The sequence below is a fragment of the Pelmatolapia mariae genome, linkage group LG15 (genome assembly GCF_036321145.2).
Source record: "Pelmatolapia mariae isolate MD_Pm_ZW linkage group LG15, Pm_UMD_F_2, whole genome shotgun sequence".
NCBI classification, from domain to species: Eukaryota; Metazoa; Chordata; class Actinopteri; order Cichliformes; family Cichlidae; genus Pelmatolapia; species Pelmatolapia mariae.
Genome location: NC_086240.1, coordinates 26,092,705 through 26,113,844, shown reverse-complemented (window position 1 = coordinate 26,113,844; position 21,140 = coordinate 26,092,705).

The window sequence follows — 21,140 nt, the reverse complement described above, 5'->3', positions numbered from 1 at the left end:
CCTCACCCTGGGGACTGGAACAGGCAGTGGTCACAGCTGGGCAGCTGCCGTCCCCACCTGAGAAGCTGGTACAAGTGCAGCGACTAGCAGAGCCTCAGCTGGCCTGGAAAATAGAGCAGGGACCAACCAGGGCCTAGCCCCCCTCACCTGGGAAACTGACTCCGGTGTAGGGCAAGGCTGGACCAGGAACAGGAACACAGTGAGGCAGGGGAGCAGGCTCGGATGCAGCGAAAATAGGTTTTAGACCTTTTCCACCACAATGAACAGTTTTGAATGTCGAGAAGAGCATAAGAAAAATAGTCATTTTCATTAACCACTGGCAGTTGCTCAGTGAATGAAGAGTGTCGGCAGCGTAAGCACCGCTTTGTCCGGGGGACAGAATTGAGCTGTGCCTCCAGTGCACAGGAGGATTCCCAACTGAAGTGGACGAGGTTTGGATGCTCGCAGAACAGCAGGTGGAGTTCTATGGAAATTCTGCACACCTACGAGAGCCAGATGTAGGACTCATAAATTCAAAAGAGTTTATGAGTCCTACACTTTGAGTAAACTCAAAATGGCAGCTTTAATGCTGTAAAACCTCACATCCAAATACAAAGCAAAAGAAGAAACTAGAAACAAGAAACTCAAACTAAACCACTAGAAAATAAACCAGGAACTCAAAACTAGGAGTAGACTTGGCACATTGAGGGAAGAAACACACAGCATAGTGAGGGTGCAACACAGAAAAAAACAAGGAAAATGCATGGCTTAAATGCACAAGGGCGCAACGAGGGAATGGGAAACAGGAGGGAAACATAGCTGGGACTAATTAGACATGATGAGACAAGGGGAAACAAAACTAGATACACTGACATGAAACAAGGGACCGACAAAGTAAAACAGGAAGTTTAACACAGAGACGCAGACTTGACAGTGAAACAGAGAGACATGACTGACCGGGGAGACATGACCAAGGGAACATGGAGACAAGACAGGAATCATGGAACACAGGGAGGCCAGAGTGACTGAAACTAAAAGCTAAAAAACACAACAAACTTAACATTTAAACAGAAAACCATCAAGATAACTCAAAACCATGAATAACAATAATCAAGGAATACAAATTAAACAGATACATAACACTGGGTCACAGACCCAGTGTCGTGACAGGATTTGGTCCAGAAAAGTAGTTTGTCCCAGCAGTATCAGGGAAAGTTGCAGTTAAATATCTGGGAACTGAGGAGAGCCACCGTTGAATGTTTGGGGGAGGATTGTTGTCCCATTCTTGTCTGATAGAGGATTCTAGCCGCTCAGCAGTCCTGACTCTTCTTTGTCATATTGTTGGTTTCACGATGCTCCAAATGTTCTCAGCTGGTGGACTGCAGGCAGGTGAGCACTGGACTCTTCTACTATGAAGCTGTGCTGTTGGAATAGATGCAGTATGCAGTTTAGCATTGTCTTGCTGAAATATGAAGGCCTTCCCTTAAAAAGACATTTGGATGGGAGCATATGTTGTTCTAAAACTTGTAAATACCTTTCAGCGTTGATGGTGCCTTTCCAGATGTGCAAGGTGCGAATTCTAAGGGCATTAAACCCTCCTCATCCTGTCAGAAATGCACATTTTTAACTGAGTGCCGATAACATGCGCTCCCTTTCCTCTTTAGTCTGGGGAATACGGTGCCCATTAAAAAAAATAAAAATAAAAATCACTTCTGATTCATCTGACCACATAACATTTTCCCTCTTTGGGTCCTTTCGACCCAGCATTTTGAGTTTCTTGTTTTTATGACATTTTATGGTTTATTATTTGAGGTTCATATAGGTAATCCCGAGTTTATTCTATATTAGCTTTTGTGCATTTTGGCTCCTCTCGTGTCTTTGTGGCCCCTGCTGTGGCCCCTGCTGTGGCCCCTGCTGTGTGTATGTGTTTGCGCCTTATTTCCCTCTTCTGTGCATGTTTTCCTCCTTGTGTTCCATTCTATGTTACCCTTCGTGTCTCCTCTTTCCTGTTTCCTGTTCCGTTGCTCCCTCTCGTCTGCCTTTCCTCCACTCCTCTGTCAAACTCACGTGTCAGTCTTGTGTTCCTCCGTTTCCTGTTTTACTGTGACGGTCTCGTGGTTCTGTGTTTGGTGTGTCTAGTTGTGCTTCCCCTGTGGTGTCATGTTAATTTGTGTCAGCTTTGTTCCCCGTGTGTTCTCACTTCCCTCATTATCCTCCTGTGTATTTATGTCAGCGTCTCCCTCAGTTCTGTGTTGTGATCTCCCTTATGGTTGTGTGTTTCTCCACGTGCTTCCCTGTGTGTTTTATTCATATAAATAAAGCTGTGGTTTATTTTTTTAGTTTACTTTCACCTCTGTGAGTCTGTGTTAGGGTCCCTTCCTGCCTGCTGCACAGCCAAATTATGACACTTTGTCTTAGTCCATTTTAAATGAGCTTCGGCCCAGAGAAGACAGCAGCATTTCTGTTAACTTATAAATCTTTCTTTGTATGGTAGAGATGAATGGATGAAAAGAGGAAGTCCACAGACATGTTTCATGGAGGACATGCAGAGGGTTAGTGTGACAGAAGATGTAAGGGATAGGGTGAGATGGAGGCAGATGATCTGCTGTGGTAAAAAAACAAAAAATTTAATGTGGTTAAAGATAAAGGATACATGTTAGATAGTGACTCTAACAACTTGCTATGAAAATACAGGTTATGGGTTCCTACAGGAAGGCTATAGCAAACTGGATACAGTACATGAAAGTAGACTACTAACCTTTTTACAGTGTTCTTCCATATTACTTTATGATTGCACAAAGATTGATAGAAATGTAAATCTTTACACTAAAATCATTCATTTTGATGTGCGGAAGTTGTTTTTCTGTGCTTAGACTTTGTGTATATGTGTTAAACACATAAACAGTGCTAATGTTTAGGTAGCAAAAACCGTAATAAAAACCGTAAAGCTTTTCCAAAAAGAAACTTTTGTGGTCTACATTGGTACAATGATTGCCGATTGTATTCTGATTACAGCAGGCATGCTGTAAAACAGCAGGTAAAACCTCCTAAATCTGGCTTTTAGCATTTTAAGCTAATGTAACGTTTTACAGTGTATCTACTAAACTTACAATTTTCTTTTGTCTGAGTAACACTGAACACAAACACATTGTTTTCAGAGAAAACTCATTCAAAGGGAATCTCTTAAGGGGTAAAGTTACATCTCGGTTTGGAGTTAAAAAAGTAAATATTGGTAAATGGTTTACCACTTAGGTTAGTTTTATAGATTTTATAATCCAACTTGATGTTATTTTGTGTGTGGGGTTTTTTGTTGTTGTTTTTTTTAAAATGCAAAAATATAATAGAGCTTTTTTTTTTTTTAGTTTAAAGTGTGCAGGAGATGAAAAGCCGACCCTCACGGATGAACCCAAATCTCCTCCTCTAGATCCTTCTGGTAAAAGCCGCCAACAAACTTCTCGCCACACTCGTTAGCAGGCCTGCAGAGCAGACGCTCTCTGATCTCTGACATTGAAATCAGAGATCAGATTAGTGCCAAGACTTTGTGTTGTCACACGGAATTGAAGTCGCTGTCGCTTCGGGACTGAAACTCGGCACAGATGATTACGATTTGATGAAATTATATAGAGATGCTTGCCTCACATTTTCTCACCTCCTTACTATCTCAGTGTGAGTTTAATGTGGAGCAGAGTTATATTTGATCAAGTGTTGACATGAACATATATAAACTGCACAACTGACCCCCTCATATGCTACAGCAATGAGCTTTAATGGCATTGCTATGAGCATATGTCTTCATTAGCTCCTTTTAGAGCTACATTAGATTACTCCTGAGCTCTGGATCTATTGACCAAATGTGTCTTTAGGCATGCAAAAGTAGAAATTTCCTATTGATAAGGTGTCTCACTAACCTCCTCTTCTCCCAACACCACAGTCTCTGCAGACACTCAGTGTAAAACCACAGCAAAGGCTGACATCATGCTGCTAGTCGACGGCTCATGGAGCATTGGGAGCATTAACTTTAAAACCATCCGTAACTTCATCGCTCGCCTGGTCAGCGTGTTTGATATTGGCCCTGACAGAGTCCAGATCGGTAAAGCTTTCACTGTTGTTACTATAACTACAAGACTCACATGGAGGGATGTTTTCCTCCAGACAGCTGTCTCTCAGTATTTGCCTAACCTGAACCTCTTGTAACCTCAAGATATTCTGCTCATTTCTAAATCCATTTATATTTTTTTAATTTACTAGAGTAGCTTTGCATGAGTCACAATTAAATCTACCCTAATCTAACCCTAAGCTCTGTCTGAAATAAGCTATTTAACACCAAATCAGAGTTGCTTTATCCTTAGTGTTGTATTTTCTGCAGGTCTGGCTCAGTACAGCGGTGACCCAAAGACTGAATTGCTACCTTGTTGTGATGGAGGGGTTTGTGTATCCCAGGGACCACAGGGGCTGTGTTATCAGGGGGCTTGTGCCCCCTGGTAGGGTCTCCCATAGCAAATTGGTCCTGGGTGAGGGACCAGACAAGGAGCGATTCAAAAGACCCCTATGAGTATAAGATGGAGGGAACAGTTCACCCTGTCTGGGATAGGATTACTGGAGCTCCACCCTGAAACCAGGTCCGGGGAGGGTACCCGAGGGTGAGTGTCTGGTGGCACAGCATGAAAAAGGGACGTGTGCCCATCAACCTGTAGGCCCACCACCTGCAGGAGGCACCGTAGGGGTTTTGTGCATTGTGTGTCGGGTGGTGGCCAGGAGCAGAGGCTCTAACGGACTGATTCCTGACTACTGAAACTAGCGAATGGGCAATGGAATGTCTCCTCTCTGGTGGGGAAGGAGCCTGAGTTAGTGCATGAGGTTGAGAGGTACCGGCTAGACATAGTCAGGCTCACCTCAACACATGGCTTGGTCTCTGGAAGCAATCTCTCCTGGTGGATGAGAGGGTTTGTTCCCTGGATCTTCCGGGGGAACGGGTCTTGACTGACATCTGCGCTCATGGACCGAACAATTGTTCTTGTAGCCTTCTTGTAGTACCTTGGCGGGGTGTTTGAGGGTGCTCCCCCTGGCGATTCTGTTGTCCTAGTGGGAGACTTGAACGCTCATGTGGGCAACAACAGTGAGACCTGGAGGTGCGTGACTGGGAGGAATGGCCTCCCGGATCTGGACTTGATCAGTGGTTTGTTACTGGACTTCTATGCAAACCACAGTTTGTCCATAATGAACACCATGTTCGAACTCTAGGGTGTCCATAAGTGCACGTGGCACCGGGACACCTTAGATGATCAATTTTTTAATCTTATCACCAGACCTGCAGCCATATTCTGAACACTTGGGTGAAGAAAGGGGCTGAGCTGTCAACTGATCACCACCAGGTGGCAGAGGAAGATGCTGGACAGACCTGGCGCACCTAAATGTAGAGTGAGGGTGTGCTGGGAATGCTTGACAAAGGCTCCAGTGCGTGAAATCTTCAACTCACACTTCCGGCAGGGCTTCAACAGCATGCCGAGGGAGACTGGGCACACTGAGTCCGAATGGACCATGTTCAGCACCTCCATTGCAGAAGCCATTGCACTGAGCTGCAGCCGCAAGGTGGTTGGTGTCTGTCGTGGTGGTAACCCCCTAACCAAATGGTGTACACCAGAGGTGAAGGGAGCACCAGGCTAAAGGAGTCCTATTGGGCTTGGTTGGCCTGTGGGACTTCGGAGGCAGCTGAAAGGCACTGACAGGCCAAGTGGAACATATATATATGTCTATATCTATATCTATATATATATATATATATATGTATATGTATATGTATATATATGTGTATGTATGTGTATGTATATATATATATATATATATCCACGAACATCCAAGAATACATTGGGAAGATGGCCCCAACTGACCGAGTGCTCAGTGAATACCTCAGGCAGCAGAAACCCAAGAAAGAAGACGAAGGCGAGGAACCATCATGGAAGGACAGGCCCCTGCACGGTATGTACCACCGGCAGATAGAGGAGGTGGCTGATATCCAGAAATCCTACCAGTGGCTGGACAAAGCTGGACTGAAAGACAGCACAGAGGCACTAATCATGGCAGCACAAGAACAAGCTCTGAGTACAAGATCCATAGAGGCTGGGGTCTATCACACCAGGCAAGACCCCAGGTGCAGGCTGTGTAAAGATGCCCCTGAGACAATCCAGCACATAACAGCAGGGTGCAAGATGCTAGCAGGCAAGGCATACATGGAACGCCATAACCAAGTGGCCGGCATAGTGTACAGGAACATCTGTGCCGAGTATAACCTGGAAGTCCCGAGGTCAAAATGGGAGATGCCCCCAAGGGTGATGGAGAATGACCGAGCTAAGATCCTGTGGGACTTCCAGATACAGACGGACAAAATCGTGGTGGCTAACCAACCGGACATAGTGGTGGTAGACAAACAGGAGAAGACGGCTGTAGTGATCGATGTAGCGGTTCCGAATGACAGCAACATCAGGAAGAAGGAACATGAGAAGCTGGAGAAATACCAAGGGCTCAGAGAAGAGCTCGAGAGGATGTGGAGGGTGAAGGTAACGGTGGTCCCCGTGGTAATCGGAGCACTAGGTGCGGTGACTCCCAAGCTAGGCGAGTGGCTCCAGCAGATCCCGGGAACAACATCGGAGATCTCTGTCCAGAAGAGCGCAGTCCTGGGAACAGCTAAGATACTGCGCAGGACCCTCAAGCTCCCAGGCCTCTGGTAGAGGACCCGAGCTTGAAGGATAAACCGTCCGTAGGGGTGTGCTGGGTGTTATATATATATATATATATATATATATGCCCGTAGCCAGTCTTGTCAATGATCTCACTGAGGGGATCCAGGCCTATGCAGAATAGCAGTGGGGACAGACCATCTCCTTGGTAGATCCCGTACTTGATGGTGACTTGTGCTATGGGCTTGCGGTTGGCTCTTAGGGTCCTGTTGATTTTGTATAGTTCTAGGCATTCCAGGATCCATGTGTGGGGCATTGAATCATAGGCTTTCTTGTAATCAATCCAGGCAGTGCACAGGTTGGTCAGTCTGGTCTTGCAGTCTCGGCTGATTGTTCGATCTACCAGTAGCTGGTGTTTTGCGCCTCGGGTATTCTTGCCCATCCCTTTCTGTGCCCCACTCATGTATTGAGCCATGTGCCTTTTCATCTTAGCTGCTATGATGCCTGACAAGAGCTTCCACGTGGTGCTGAGGCAGGTTATTGGTTGGCAGTTGTAGGGGACCGGTCCCTTCTGGGGGTCCTTGAGGATCAGGACTTCGGTTAGCCATTCTGGGTGTCTTTCATCAACTAGCAGCTGGTTAATTTGTGCTGTAGTCAGCTTCTTCAGCCAGTAGGCGTGAACCATGTCAGGGCCTGGTGCTGGTGCCGGTACCCATCTGTGCCGAGTATAACCTGGAAGTCCCGAGGTCAAAATGGGAGACACACCCAAAGGTGGTGGAGAATGACCGAGCTAAGATCCTGTGGGACTTCCAGATACAGACGGACAAAATGGTGGTGGCTAACCAACCAGACATAGTGGTGGTAGACAAACAGAAGAAGACGGCCGTAGTGATAGATGTAGCGGTTCCCAATGACAGCAACATCAGAAAGAAGGAATACGAGAAGCTCAAGAAATACCAAGGGCTCAGAGAAGAGCTTGAGAAAATGTGGAGGGTGAAGGTAACAGTGGTCCCAGTGGTAATCGGAGCACTCAAACTTGTCCCACAAACAGGACCCTCAGGACCCTCAAGCTCCCAGGCCTCTGGTAGAAGACCCAAGCTTGAAGGATTGACCGCCCGTAGGTGCGGAAAGGCACAAATGACATGTTTTTTACGAATACTTATTTTCAACAAATACTTGTTGTATATTTGTATTCGGGAACAAGAAAGACTTTATATCAAAAAACTGAGTTTCCTTATGAGACCGCAGTGCATGACTGGATGAGTGAGTGACGTGTGAAAGAGGTGACTGACACGGGTTGCTCCACACAGCAACAGAGAAGGCTCGGCTGAGCAAAAAAAAGGCTGAACTGCATCACTATTTTTGTTGAATAGATGGTTTTGTACCTTAACTGGGTTCCGGAGGCAGTTTATAACTTTCTCGAAGATCAGGAGATTATTCCATTCCATTACATTATTGAAGTCTGCAGTCGGGTGCTCTCATGTTCGCTCTGTTTACGTAGCTCTGTTAGCTTGGTAATTTAGACAATAGGCTGCTGACAGAGTAACGTTAACGTTCGGTTTAAAAGGTTAAAACGATGCTTGTGTAGTTGTGTCGAATTGTATGCACTTGTGGGAGTTATATGGTACATTTAAGTTTCTCTGTCTTTTGCAGACAGCAAGATGTAGGCTATAGACTACATTTACAAGTGTGTGCATGTGGGTGTGTGAGTAAGCAGCAGTGTACTCACACACTGTGCGTAATCAACCTCTGAGAACAAAGGGATTTAGAATGATTTGGGAGCCCATTCACTGAGGTAGTAAATGCTGACTAACCTGAAATACAGCAAGCAGAAAACTCAATTAAATCTGTTCCTTGCTGTCACGGGGCATCTGAATACTTGGAAACAGCACAACATAAATTTTACCTTCCTTATTATAACCACAGGGTTATGGTTTGACTACAGCTAACTGGTAAAGATGTAGCATTAGCTCGTCTGTCAGGAAAGATCTGTTTTTGTCGAGTTTGAAGTTCAGATAGGTGAATAAATAAGTCTCAACTAGGTGATGAGATTTTACTAACAATTTACTGTAATACTAAGTGTCTGTCAGTGTTAATGTCTGCTATTTCATGTTATAGTTATTATAATTACTTTGTAATTTATTACAAAGTAATTATAATCACTTTACATTTCTCAGTGACACAGTGAAGAAACAAATGCATGACTGTACTGAAGACGTATTAACTTTAGCATAGCTTCCCATCACTTATTAACTTACCTGAAACTCTCCACATGGATTTGGGCAACCAAATAGAAAGGAGTGTTGCTGCTCCTGAGCCATCTCTTGGTCCTCCACCAGCCAAAAAAACTTGCTCAAGTTCTGTGTGGAAGCATTTTACAGTCAGTACTGCAGATTAAGCAAAAGTGATATGTAATGTGTGCAAAAGTCAAATCATCAGAGGCTTATATATCAAACATCTGTCAACATCTGCTATGCATAATCACATGCACTTAAAGCATCCTCTCCTGGTACTGTCTGCCAACCCCCCTCACAAGCACCAATCCCCCCCACAAGCACCAATTCATCATCACAGCCATGTTCTGCCCCTGCAAGTCAGTTTCACTGTGTGTTCAGCTTCCTCCAGCAAGGACGGGTGGTGGGGGAATTAATAATGGTATTTTATCAGTTGTTGGTTTAACCATGGATGAGGCAAAGGCTGTTATGTTATTTTCTTTTCAATGACGTTCCTAATTACATGTTCATTGCTGGATTTATGGAAAAACATCAACTAATATTGAATATCCATAATTATTGTAATAGATATAATTAAAGAATACTTACACTATAACATTAATTAGAAGTGTAACGCAAAACAACTGGATTTTTATGCCTATTTTGAATTTTACTCAAATACAAATACTGGCTGCTTTGCACATCTCTAATATATATACATATATTAGGGGTGCAACAATACTCGTATCGGTATTTAACCGTTCGATACAGTGCTTTCGGTTCGGTACGCATATGTATCGAGCAATACAAAATTTTTTATTTATTTTATCAACTTTTCTTCTGACGATGCTGTCTGTGTTAAGAGCTCAGTGGATCTGCGTTCGACTACTTCGCCTAGGCTGCACTGTCGAGCGCAGATCCACTGAGCGCAGCGCTAGTGAGACAGAAGTTAAGGTCGTTGCAACATGGCAACTGCCTCAACGCTAGCCGAAATTGAACCTCCCCCACCCTCATCCAGATCTGGCGTTTGGAACTATTTTGGTTTTCATGTGAAGTATGACTCTGATGGTAAGCGCGTCATAGACAAAAGTAAAACAGTATGTCGGATGTGCCACGCAATGCTCAATTACATTGGTGCGAACTAGTGCGTTAGTGCAGTTAGCTCGTTAACGGGTTGATGCCGTCCAGCCCCACGCACGGGGCAATCCCCGGTAACTCGCTAACGGAGATTTGCCGCGTTATGGCGTTAATGTCATTTTAACGAGATTAACGATGACAGCACTAGTGGGAACACAATGAATATGACTGCACATTTATGCCGACATCATCCTAGTGCAAAGACAAGTGGAAGCAGACAAAAACAACAAGCACGCATGCTACAAACTTTACCCGAGTCATATAGACAGCCGTTAGCACATGATTCTCCTTATGTGGACCTGATATGTTTAATATGCTGCTGAGAATATAGCCCAGAAGAAGCGTATAGTATAGTTTTTATTTTGGAAAGAGCCATTTCTCTGTAATAAACTCTCTTTTCCAAAGATGAGTGATTTCTCGATAAGATTTATTTTTTTAAATTATGTATATATATATATATATATATATATATATATATATATATATATATATATATATATATGTAAAAACACCCAGCACGCCCCTGCGGGCGGTTTTATGCTTCAAGCTCGGGTCCTCTACCAGAGGCCTGGGAGCTTGAGGGTCCTGCGCAGTATCTTAGCTGTTCCCAGGATTGCGCTCTTCTGGACAGAGATCTCCGATGTTGTTCCCGGGATCTGCTGGAGCCACTCGCCTAGCTTGGGAGTCACCGCACCTAGTGCTCCGATTACCACGGGGACCACCGTTACCTTCACCCTCCACATCCTCTCGAGCTCTTCTCTGAGCCCTTGGTATTTCTCCAGCTTCTCGTGTTCCTTCTTCCTGATATTGCTGTCATTCGGAACCGCTACATCGATCACTACAGCCGTCTTCTTCTGTTTGTGTACCACCACTATGTCCGGTTGGTTAGCCACCACCATTTTTTCCGTCTGTATCTGGAAGTCCCACAGGATCTTAGCTCGGTCATTCTCCATCACCCTTGGGGGCATCTCCCATTTTGACCTCGGGACTTCCAGGTTATACTCGGCACAGATGTTCCTGTACACTATGCCGGCCACTTGGTTATGGCGTTCCATGTATGCCTTGCCTGCTAGCATCTTGCACCCTGCTGTTATGTGCTGGATTGTCTCTGGGGCATCTTTACACAGCCTGCACCTGGGGTCTTGCCTGGTGTGATAGACCCCAGCCTCTATGGATCTTGTACTCAGAGCTTGTTCTTGTGCTGCCATGATTAGTGCCTCTGTGCTGTCTTTCAGTCCAGCTTTGTCCAGCCACTGGTAGGATTTCTGGATATCAGCCACCTCCTCTATCTGCCGGTAGTACATACCGTGCAGGGGCCTGTCCTTCCATGATGGTTCCTCGTCTCCCTCCTCTTTCTTGGGTTTCTGCTGCCTGAGGTATTCACTGAGCACTCGGTCAGTTGGGGCCATCTTCCCAATGTATTCTTGGATGTTCGTTGTCTCATCCTGGACTGTGGTGCTGACACTCACCAGTCCCCGGCCCCCTTCCTTCCGCTTAGCGTACAGCCTCAGGGTGCTGGACTTGGGGTGAAACCCTCCATGCATGGTAAGGAGCTTTCTTGTCTTTATATCAGTGGCTTCTATCTCCTCCTTTGGCCAACTTATTATACCAGCTGGGTACCTGATCACGGGCAGGGCGTAGGTGTTGATGGCCCGGATCTTGTTCTTACCGTTCAGCTGACTCCTCAGGACTTGCCTGACCCTCTGCAGGTACTTGGTGGTTGCAGCTTTTCTAGCGGCCTCTTCATGGTTCCCATTCGCCTGCGGGATCCCCAGGTACTTGTAACTGTCCTCTATGTCTGCAATGTTGCCTTCTGGTAGTTCAATCCCCTCAGTTCTGACTACCTTCCCTCTCTTTGTTACCATCCGACTACACTTCTCCAGTCCGAAGGACATTCCAATGTCATTGCTGTATAGCCTGGTAGTGTGGATCAGTGAATCGATGTCTCGTTCACTCTTGGCATACAGCTTGATGTCATCCATGTACAGGAGGTGGCTGACAACCGCTCCGTTCCGTAGTTGGTATCCGTAGCCACCCCATAGGGGTGTGCTGGGTGTTATATATATATATATATATATATATATATATATATATATGCCCGTAGCCAGTCTTGTCAATGATCTCACTGAGGGGGTTCAGGCCTATGCAGAACAGCAGTGGGGACAGAGCATCTCCTTGGTAGATCCCGCACTTGATGGTGACTTGTGCTATGGGCTTGGAGTTGGCCTCTAGTGTTGTACGCCACATCCCCATTGAGTTCCTGATGAAGGCTCTTAGGGTCCTATTGATCTTGTACAATTCTAGGCATTCCAGTATCCAGCTGTGGGGTATTGAGTCATAGGCCTTCTTGTAATCAATCCAGGCAGTGCACAGGTTGGTCAGTCTGGTCTTGCAGTCTCGGCTGACTGTTCTGTCTACCAGTAGCTGGTGTTTTGCACCTCTGGTATTCTTGCCAATCCCTTTCTGTGCCCCGCTCATGTATTGACCCATGTGCCTGTTCATCTTAGCCGATATGATGCCTGACAGGAGCTTCCATGTAGTACTGAGGCAAGTTATTGGTCGGTAGTTGGATGGGACCGGTCCCTTCTTGGGGTCCTTGGGGATCAGGACCGTCCGACCTTCGGTTAGCCATTCCGGGTGTCTCTCGTTAACTAGCAGCTGGTTCATTTGTGCTGCCAGACGCTCGTGGAGTGCAGTCAGCTTCTTCAGCCAGTAGGCGTGAACCATGTCGAGCCCTGGTGCTGTCCAACTCTTCATACTGGAGACCCTTTCTTGGATATCTGCCACTGTGATGGTTACTGGACCCTGTTCAGGGAGGTCGCTATGGTCTGCCCTCAGATCCACTAGCCACTGAGCATTGCCGTTATGGGTTGCATCCTTCTCCCATATGCTCTTCCAGTATTGCTCCGTCTCCAGCCTTGGTGGTGCTGTTCTCTTATTGTTCCCTTGCCACTGAGAGTACACCTTTGCTGGTTCCGTGGAGAACAGCTGGTTTATTCTCCTGCCTTCTATCTCTCTGGTGTACTCTCTGCTGGCCAAGGCTGTGAGTCTTTGCTTGGCAGTTTCCAAGGCCTCAGGTATGGACAGCTTGCTGTATTTCTTATGCACCTTCTTTGTCGCACCTTTCTGCAACTCCGTTAGTTGGCTAACCTCCCTCCGTGCTACTTTGATCTTGCCCTCTAGCCTCCTTCTCCATGGAGGGTACTGCCCCTTGTGGCTGTTCAACTTGTAGCCAAGCATCTCACTGATCACTGCTGCCGTATTGTAGATCAGCTTGTTAGTGTCGGTAATCGTGGTTGTAGGTATCGTCCGTAGTGCTGCATTAACATCATCTAGCAGACCTTCTGAGGGTACTTCACGTAATCTTGGTAACCGGCAACGGGGGATCCAGGATTCAAGCTTGGCCATGATCCTATTTTTCAGGTCAGTTCCTCTCGCACTCAACGATCCTTCTCCTATCGCACTTGGGGCTATGTACCCAATCTCGGGTGGGGGTGATGATATCTCCCCCCTGACCTGGCGTCCTGACTCCTCCTTGCCGTAGTATTTATGTTGTACCTTGTCAATCTCTAGCTGTGAGAGCAGTCCCTTCTTTCGAATGTTGGAACACTGAGCTACTAGTTGTTTCGCCGTCATTCTGGATGTTGTGTATCGAAGAATCCATAGGTCCCTCATCCTATTCATGTAGCCCCTTCCGCCAGGGTTACTTGCGTAGTAGCATTCCAACAACGCCCTGTTTTCGTCTCTTGCCCACCGATGCCTTCTTGTTCCAGTAGCCCACTTGTCGTCAGGGTGCTGTGTTGATATATATATGTATATATATATATATATATATATGTATATATATATATATATATATACATACATATATAGACACCGGACCCACATACAGACACTGCTTGGTGGTGCTTATAATTGTGCTTTATTCAAAACAATGTCGCTTCTCCTGCGGTTTCTGGCACCAGCCTCGGACGCAGCCACTCCGTCACTCCCAGTATGTGTGTCCGCTCCTTCTCACTGCCATTGTCAGCTTAAGAGACATCTCAAGCTGGCAATGGAGTCCAGGGGGGAGAGTGGACAGCCAATCTCTTTCTCTGCAGTTCTGATGACCCTCTGGAGTCTCTTCTTATTGGTTGTTGTGCAACCAGCGTACCACACGGAGATGGCGTGCACTAGCACACTCTCAATTTTGGCTCGATAGAAGGACACTAGTAGGTCAGTCTGCAGCCTCTTTCATCTTAGAAACCTCGAGAAATGGAGGCACTGCTGGGCTTTCTTCACTAGGGCTAATGTGTTTGTGGTCCAAGATAGGTCCTTGGATATGTGAGTATGGAGGAACTTAAAGGAGGGCAGCCTTTCCACATAGTCACCCTTTGTGGATAGGGGAGGGGGATCAGTTGTTGTCTTAGGAAGTCCATGACCACTTACTTGGTTTTCCTTGTGTTTAGGGTAAGGTTATTGTAGTCACACCATTCTGTCAGATGCTGGACCTCATCTCTGTAAGCGGTGTCGTCATCGTTGGTGTTCCTGAAGGCTCTGAATGTTGTAGGACTGTCTTGGTTGACATGTCTCTACAATGTTGCGTGGCAAATAAGGGCAGTAGTTCCCATCTTTAAGAAGGGGGACTGGAGGGTGTGTTCCAACTATAGGGGGATCACACTCCTCACCCTCCCTGGGAAAGTCTATGCCAGGGTGCTGGAAAGGACAGTCCATCCGTTAGTCGAACCTCGGATACAGGAGTAACAATGCAGCTTTTGTCCTGGACATGGAACTCTGGACCAGCTCTTTACCTTCTCAAGGATACTTGAGGGTGCATGGGAGTTTGCCCAATCGGTCTACACGTGTTTTGTGGACTTGGAGAAGGCATTCAACCATGTCACTTGGAGTATTGTGTGGGAAGTGCTTTGGGAGTATGGGGTGTCTGGCTCATTGCTACGGGCCATTCAGTCCTTATACAACCATTGCAAGAGCTTTAACTTGGTGATGGCCTTTAGCTTGCACTGGAACAGTTCGCAGCTGAGAGTGAAGTGGTGGGAATCAGCATCTCCAAATCTGAGGCCATGGTCTTCAGCTGGAACAGGGTAGAGTGCCTACTCCCTGTCAGGGACGAGCTCCTGAACAAAGTGGAATATTTTAAGTATCTCTGGGTCTCTTTCACGAGTGACGGGAGAATGGAGTGGACAATCAATAGACGGATTGGTGCTGTGGCTGCAGTGATGCGGATGCTGCTCCGGTCCATCGCGGTGAAGAAAGAAGTTGAGTGTAAAAGCAAAGCTCTTGATTTACCGGTCGATCTACATCTCTACCCTCACCTATGGTCACGAGTTTGGGTAGTGACCAAAAGATCAAGGTCGTGGATGCAAGGAGCGGAAATTAGCTTTCTCCGAAGTCTGGCTGGCTTCTCCCTTGGAGATAGGATGAGGAGTTTGGCCCTCAGGGAGCAGCTCGGAGTAGAGCTACTGCTCTTATACATCAAAAGGAGCCAGTTGAGGTGGTTGGGGCCTCTGACAGAGATGCCTCCTGGGAGAGGTGTTCTGGGCATGTCCCACCGGGAGGCTGCCCCAGGGCAGAACCAGGACATGCAGGAGAGATAATATCTCTTGGCTGGCCTGGGAATGCCATGGTGTTCCCCTGGGCACGCTGGAGGATGTGGCCGAGGAGAGAGAGGTCTGGGCTTCTCTGGTTAGGCTGCTGTTGGAGTCAAATTGTTAAATGTTGTCATTGTGTTTCTTAAATTTGTAAGTCTTGGTTCAAGCAGTAGGATCAAAGACATTCCTTTGTCTCTGACCACCTCTCCAGCTACTCTGGTGCTGGGGGAGGTTTTATTAGGCACATCCTATCTGAAAGATCTGTTTCTTGTGTGGTAAGCTTCCTGCTTTTATGATCCTTTTGTTGAGCAGGAGATCACACAAAAGCACCCCCAAACACATTCTTACACACACATTCTCACATACTCACACGTACACACACACGTGCACACACATGCACACACATAGTGTCTTGTCTTTTGTAACCAAGGGGGGTTTACGAGGGGAGGTGCTTGTGTAAACTATTGTGTTGTGTAAACTGTAACTGCCATGGGAATAAAAGGCTACGAGGAGGGCTGCTCTTTGAAGGAGTTAGGTTGGAGACAGGTGAGGAGCGTTAAGCTCCACGAGCCTGGTTCCGACCAAGCCTTCCCTTGCTAGCAAGTAAAAGACCGGTTGAAGATGTTCTGTCTTGTTTTTTTTCCTTCATGAGGAATAAGTCTCTAAACTAGCGGGGCCTGTGGAAGCGCAGACTCAACAGCTGCTTCCTGTGTGACCCGGCCCCAGATAAGTGGAAGAAGATGGATGGATGGATGGAGATTAATAAAGGGTTTAACTTTAAAGCGATTACAATGCACAGATAAAAAGGCTGCAGCCTGACAGCTCATCAGTTTGTTACCTGTTGAAGTTCAACATCTCCCTGCTAAGTTAGGGTCAGCATTCGCACAGCTTTCACTCTGGGTTCTTGGCTAGCTTAGTGTTAGTGTAACCAGTATGTAACAAAATATATAAACAATGGGCAAATCAGAAGACTTCAGGAACGACAGGAGCCCAGAGGATGGGTAACCACAATGAAAACACAACTGCAAATGATGAAGCAATGGTTTAACTGTATTTGAAATTTATGCACTGTATTGCATTTGACAATAATACCCAAAATTGTGTGTGCGCGCACAGATACCCAAAATAAAAAAGAAACGAATGTTAGACCCGGGTCTTTTAAAGTGTCAATAGGATCCAGATCAGGCCTGTTTGGTGATCTGGTGAGTTATTGGTGTGAGTTCAATCCACGATCGGTGTATGGTTTGCACAGTCTTGTCCTACCACAGTTCAGGCAACCAGACTTCAAGATTCAATTCCAAATGGGCTGTGGCTCGCCATCCATTGCAATGGAAAATTATTCCTCCTCTGCGGATTTCCACAAAGTCTGTAATCCAAAGTTCTCCGGGGAGTCTCGGCTCCTTTCTCCAACTCAAAAAAACCTGACCTAAGAGTGAGGTCAGAATTACTTCAAATGAACATTGTTCACACTTACTAACAACACTTCTGTTTAAGGTATAAAGCATGAACAAAATCCGTTTCAAATTCAAGTCATATTTCTAATGTTGTACAACTAATCAAATTCAAAAGGGTTTTCATTACATGGCAATGTAGCTATCACCAATCATTAAAGCAATTCACACTGCCCATTAAAAGCAGCAAACTCAATATACTCTGCTCACTGTCAAGTAACAACAGTGATGAATAAAAGTAACACTATAAAACATTTCAATTCAACAGATAGACATACAGTTTTTTCTTTAACCTAACAACAGCTAATATGTCTTTAACACTTAACAACGGGAGTGTGCATTTAGCTAGTACCCGCTAGCTACTTGCATAGTACCGTCACCATTAGCGTTCGTTTTTGAAGCGAACAACGTTAACATTTCAGGATGCCGATCAGCGGCCATAACAGTTTGGTTACTCACCAGTGCAAAGCACTTTGTATTCATAAAACTAGCTTCGGCTATCCAAATCTGGCGGCTAATCAAGCAGACACCAACAGCTACCACGTTTTCCCCACAGGTACAGCTATGGCGCCTGTGGTCTAAGCAGCCTTAGCAGCGCAACCAAACATGAAAACACAAGGTGGGACAAACAATCCCATTGGTTGAACCGCATTTGCATCCAGGTCAAAAAATAACCTTTAAGAAACAAAAAATAAATAAGTAACACAATTAATGCAATTCCATACAAAATAATTTGGATTTTTTCTTTAGAGGCTCTCTCCAATTATGAGTGTTTTTAACTGAAAAGGATAAAACACCTTTAATAATAATTACAATAAACAGTCTCTAATTGCATCTGTTTACCACTGGGCTACATTAGCATGTTGTCTGGCTGGCTTAGCATTAGCATGCTGTCTGTGTTGATGCTTGCAACAAGCCAAAGTTGTGTTAGCAGCTTAATCCAGCTATTTCTCTCCTAGAAGCAGTCTCCACTTTGCCATCAAACTCTTGTCCCATTGTTCATTAAAAATAACAGTAATGTCCATATCAACACTCTTAGACTGTGCCACTGTTTTCGTCCTCTGGCACATGAACTGAAATCAGCTGATTGTGGAGCATGTGTAAGAGAAACCGCTAAGTGGGATCAATAGGGAAGCGGACTAACAATTCTGAGGAATTCAATTAGAAGAAGCAGTTCTCAATTCCTATCCCTGATAATGGACACATTCAGCATCAATTGATCTAGCTGTAAGCTTTCTGATGGGTCAGGTTTGTTTCAGAGGGGTTAAACAACAGAAAAGCAGCATGCAGTGCTTTGGGATCTGCACACATAACTGAAACTTCTTCCTCACTGTGGTACAGGAATGGCTCTGAACTATATCCTCCAGAACAACTTCAAACCCAACGTGGGGTTGCGTCCAGACTCCCGCAAAATCGGCATCCTGATCACTGATGGAAAGTCCCAGGATGAAGTCATCTTAACTTCACAGAACCTGAGAGACAGTGGCATCGAGCTCTACGCTATTGGTGAGCGAGCTTCACTGATTTGAAGAAAAGGAAATGAAAATACATTTGAACTTTTGGATGATACCTGCATGCAGCGATCAGGAAAAGTACCTGACTTTACTAGAATGGGCTGAAAATGATCAACCAGCAGTCACTTTAGTCATCTTCCTTCATCAAACTCATGGTTTATTTTTCTCACAGGTGTAAAAAATGCTGATGAGTATGAGCTGAGGTCCATCGCCTCTGACCCAGATGACATTTACATGTACAACGTCTACGACTTCCAGTTCCTGGTGGACATCGTTGACGAACTCTCTGTCAACCTGTGTAACAGTGTTAAGGGCTCAGGTAATGAAGGAGCCATTTCAACATTGTCAGAACAATCTTAAAGATGGGCCAGTGTTTCAAAAGGCTGCTCAGAGAATCTAGTCTGCATCTGATCTGGACAAGACATTTTACATTTTCTTAAATCAAATAGTGATTTATTAATATTGCTGTCTCAGAGATGTCAGTCATTGGTTTGGTAACTTTACCTCCATGCTTGTCATGGGAGTTAGAAGTGACCACATTTGGATGAGAGAGAGAAGTTATCAGCTAATGCAAATAAGATGCAACCATAAACTGTACATGCTCACAACATAGGCAGACATACCTGCTAATGAGCGCTAACTAACAGATAAAACATGTGAATAATCAGGTCATCTTATTTATTTAAGGTTATCGAGGCGCATCCATGGACCTAAAGTATTGCTATGAACAACAAACTCACCAAAACTGAAGTACATACTTCTGGGACAGTCTGTTAGTGTAATTAACCGCACAGCGGATAATTTCATTAAAATGCTCCAAGAAGCACCAACAGCACAAAGCTGTTCTAGAGGTCCACTTCAGTGATTTGAATTAGCATAGGTGAAGCCAAGTGGAGACAGCTAGTAACTATGACCGCTTGTGTCTGCCCCATCCTGTTAGCCATAACGGCCACATCCTTAACTTTAAGCCTTAACAAAATCCAAATGGGTGACTTATCCAAACAGTTGTTATCGACGTTTCTCAACTATTGTCATTGTGCATGTACAATGACAATAAAAGGCTTTTCTATTGTGTTCACCACCTGTACTGGTGTTATGAAATGTGAAACTATCCACAGGCCAAAGCTGCTTTTTAATTTTTTTTTTTTTTTATATCACTCTGTCTTTATTTCTGCTGTAAAGTTGGACATTTTATCATGGAAGTCTATAGGGACTGACTCACTTTTCGAGTCTGCCTCAAGTGGACACTATTGGAAATGCAGTTTTTGGCACCTCACACCCAGAGGCCGATGCTTGGTATTACGAGTCAAACATATATTCATGGCAGGATTTAAAACAAATGAAGCAGAAATTTTACAGCAGTGTGATTTAAATTTAAGATTTTAAAGTTTAAAACTGCAATTTTTCACAAGTAAATAGCTGCTCAAAGCTTTTTATACAAATCAATATTTAAATGGCGACATCCCAAAGGTGAGTCCAGCTGTTGGTTTGAAGTATTCTTTGGTTTTGGTCATTAACTCGTTCACTGGTCACAGAATAAGAACCAATCCTTTATTGTTTCAGCTGCTAGTCAATGGATCGGTGAGCACTGTAGTGCTAGAATATCTAAACCCTCTGACTGAGTACATCATCAATGTTTACGCTGTGGTTGGCAAGCAGAGCAGTGAGCCTCTCAGGGGCACTGAGACCACCCGTGAGTGTTTCCTCTGCTGCTTCTCTGCTGCTGGGTGTATGCACATGTTACAGTCTGTAATGTTGGTTATACAGAAACCTTAATGCAAAATTAAAGAACAAAAAATTATTCATCATTTTATTTAGTGCATGGACACTATGTTTGGTGTTCAGATTAACGTGCATGAAAAACTACATCTTTGAACTCTTCCTTTCAGGAGATGGATAGGTGCCATTTGAGCTGATGGAGGCGTCATTCAGATGGAAGTTTAACTCCTCTGCTTCAGCCGTATGGTCCCAGTTCCCCAAAACCAGTCAGCCACTTAAAAATACTCCATCTGTGTTGGACTACGTGTTTCATGTTGTGGCATTTTAAAACACATTTATAAATGTGACCACATTACAGTTCTTGTACTCTCTCTCTGTTGACCTGAGGATCAATAAAAACAACATGGCTCTCATGATCAACAAACCAGTTTGTGGCTCTTTGTGTGTAGAATGGCTGACTGTTGGTGGATAAAGGTAAATAAATGGTAAATGGACGTAGCGCTGTGCTACTCTCCCGGAGCACTCAGAGTCTCATTCACCCATTCACAACCATTCATACAAATACCTTCTTCTGTGCTTTCAAGTGCTTTCTATCTAATATTCACACACAGTCATACTCCAGTGGATGCATCAGAGAGCAACTTGGGTTTAGTATGCTGCCCAGGTATATTTGGCATGCAGACTGGAGCAGCCAGGGATCAAACTGCCAACCTGATCCCACTCTACCTCCTGAGCTACAACCACCACACGAGTGTGGTGTAGGAGTCCACAAAAATGGGTCACGTTTTCCCCACTCAAAGCCAGATTTACTAGATGGGGTAAAACAGTGTGTGAGGACAATCCCTATTGCTAGTCTTTAAGCACA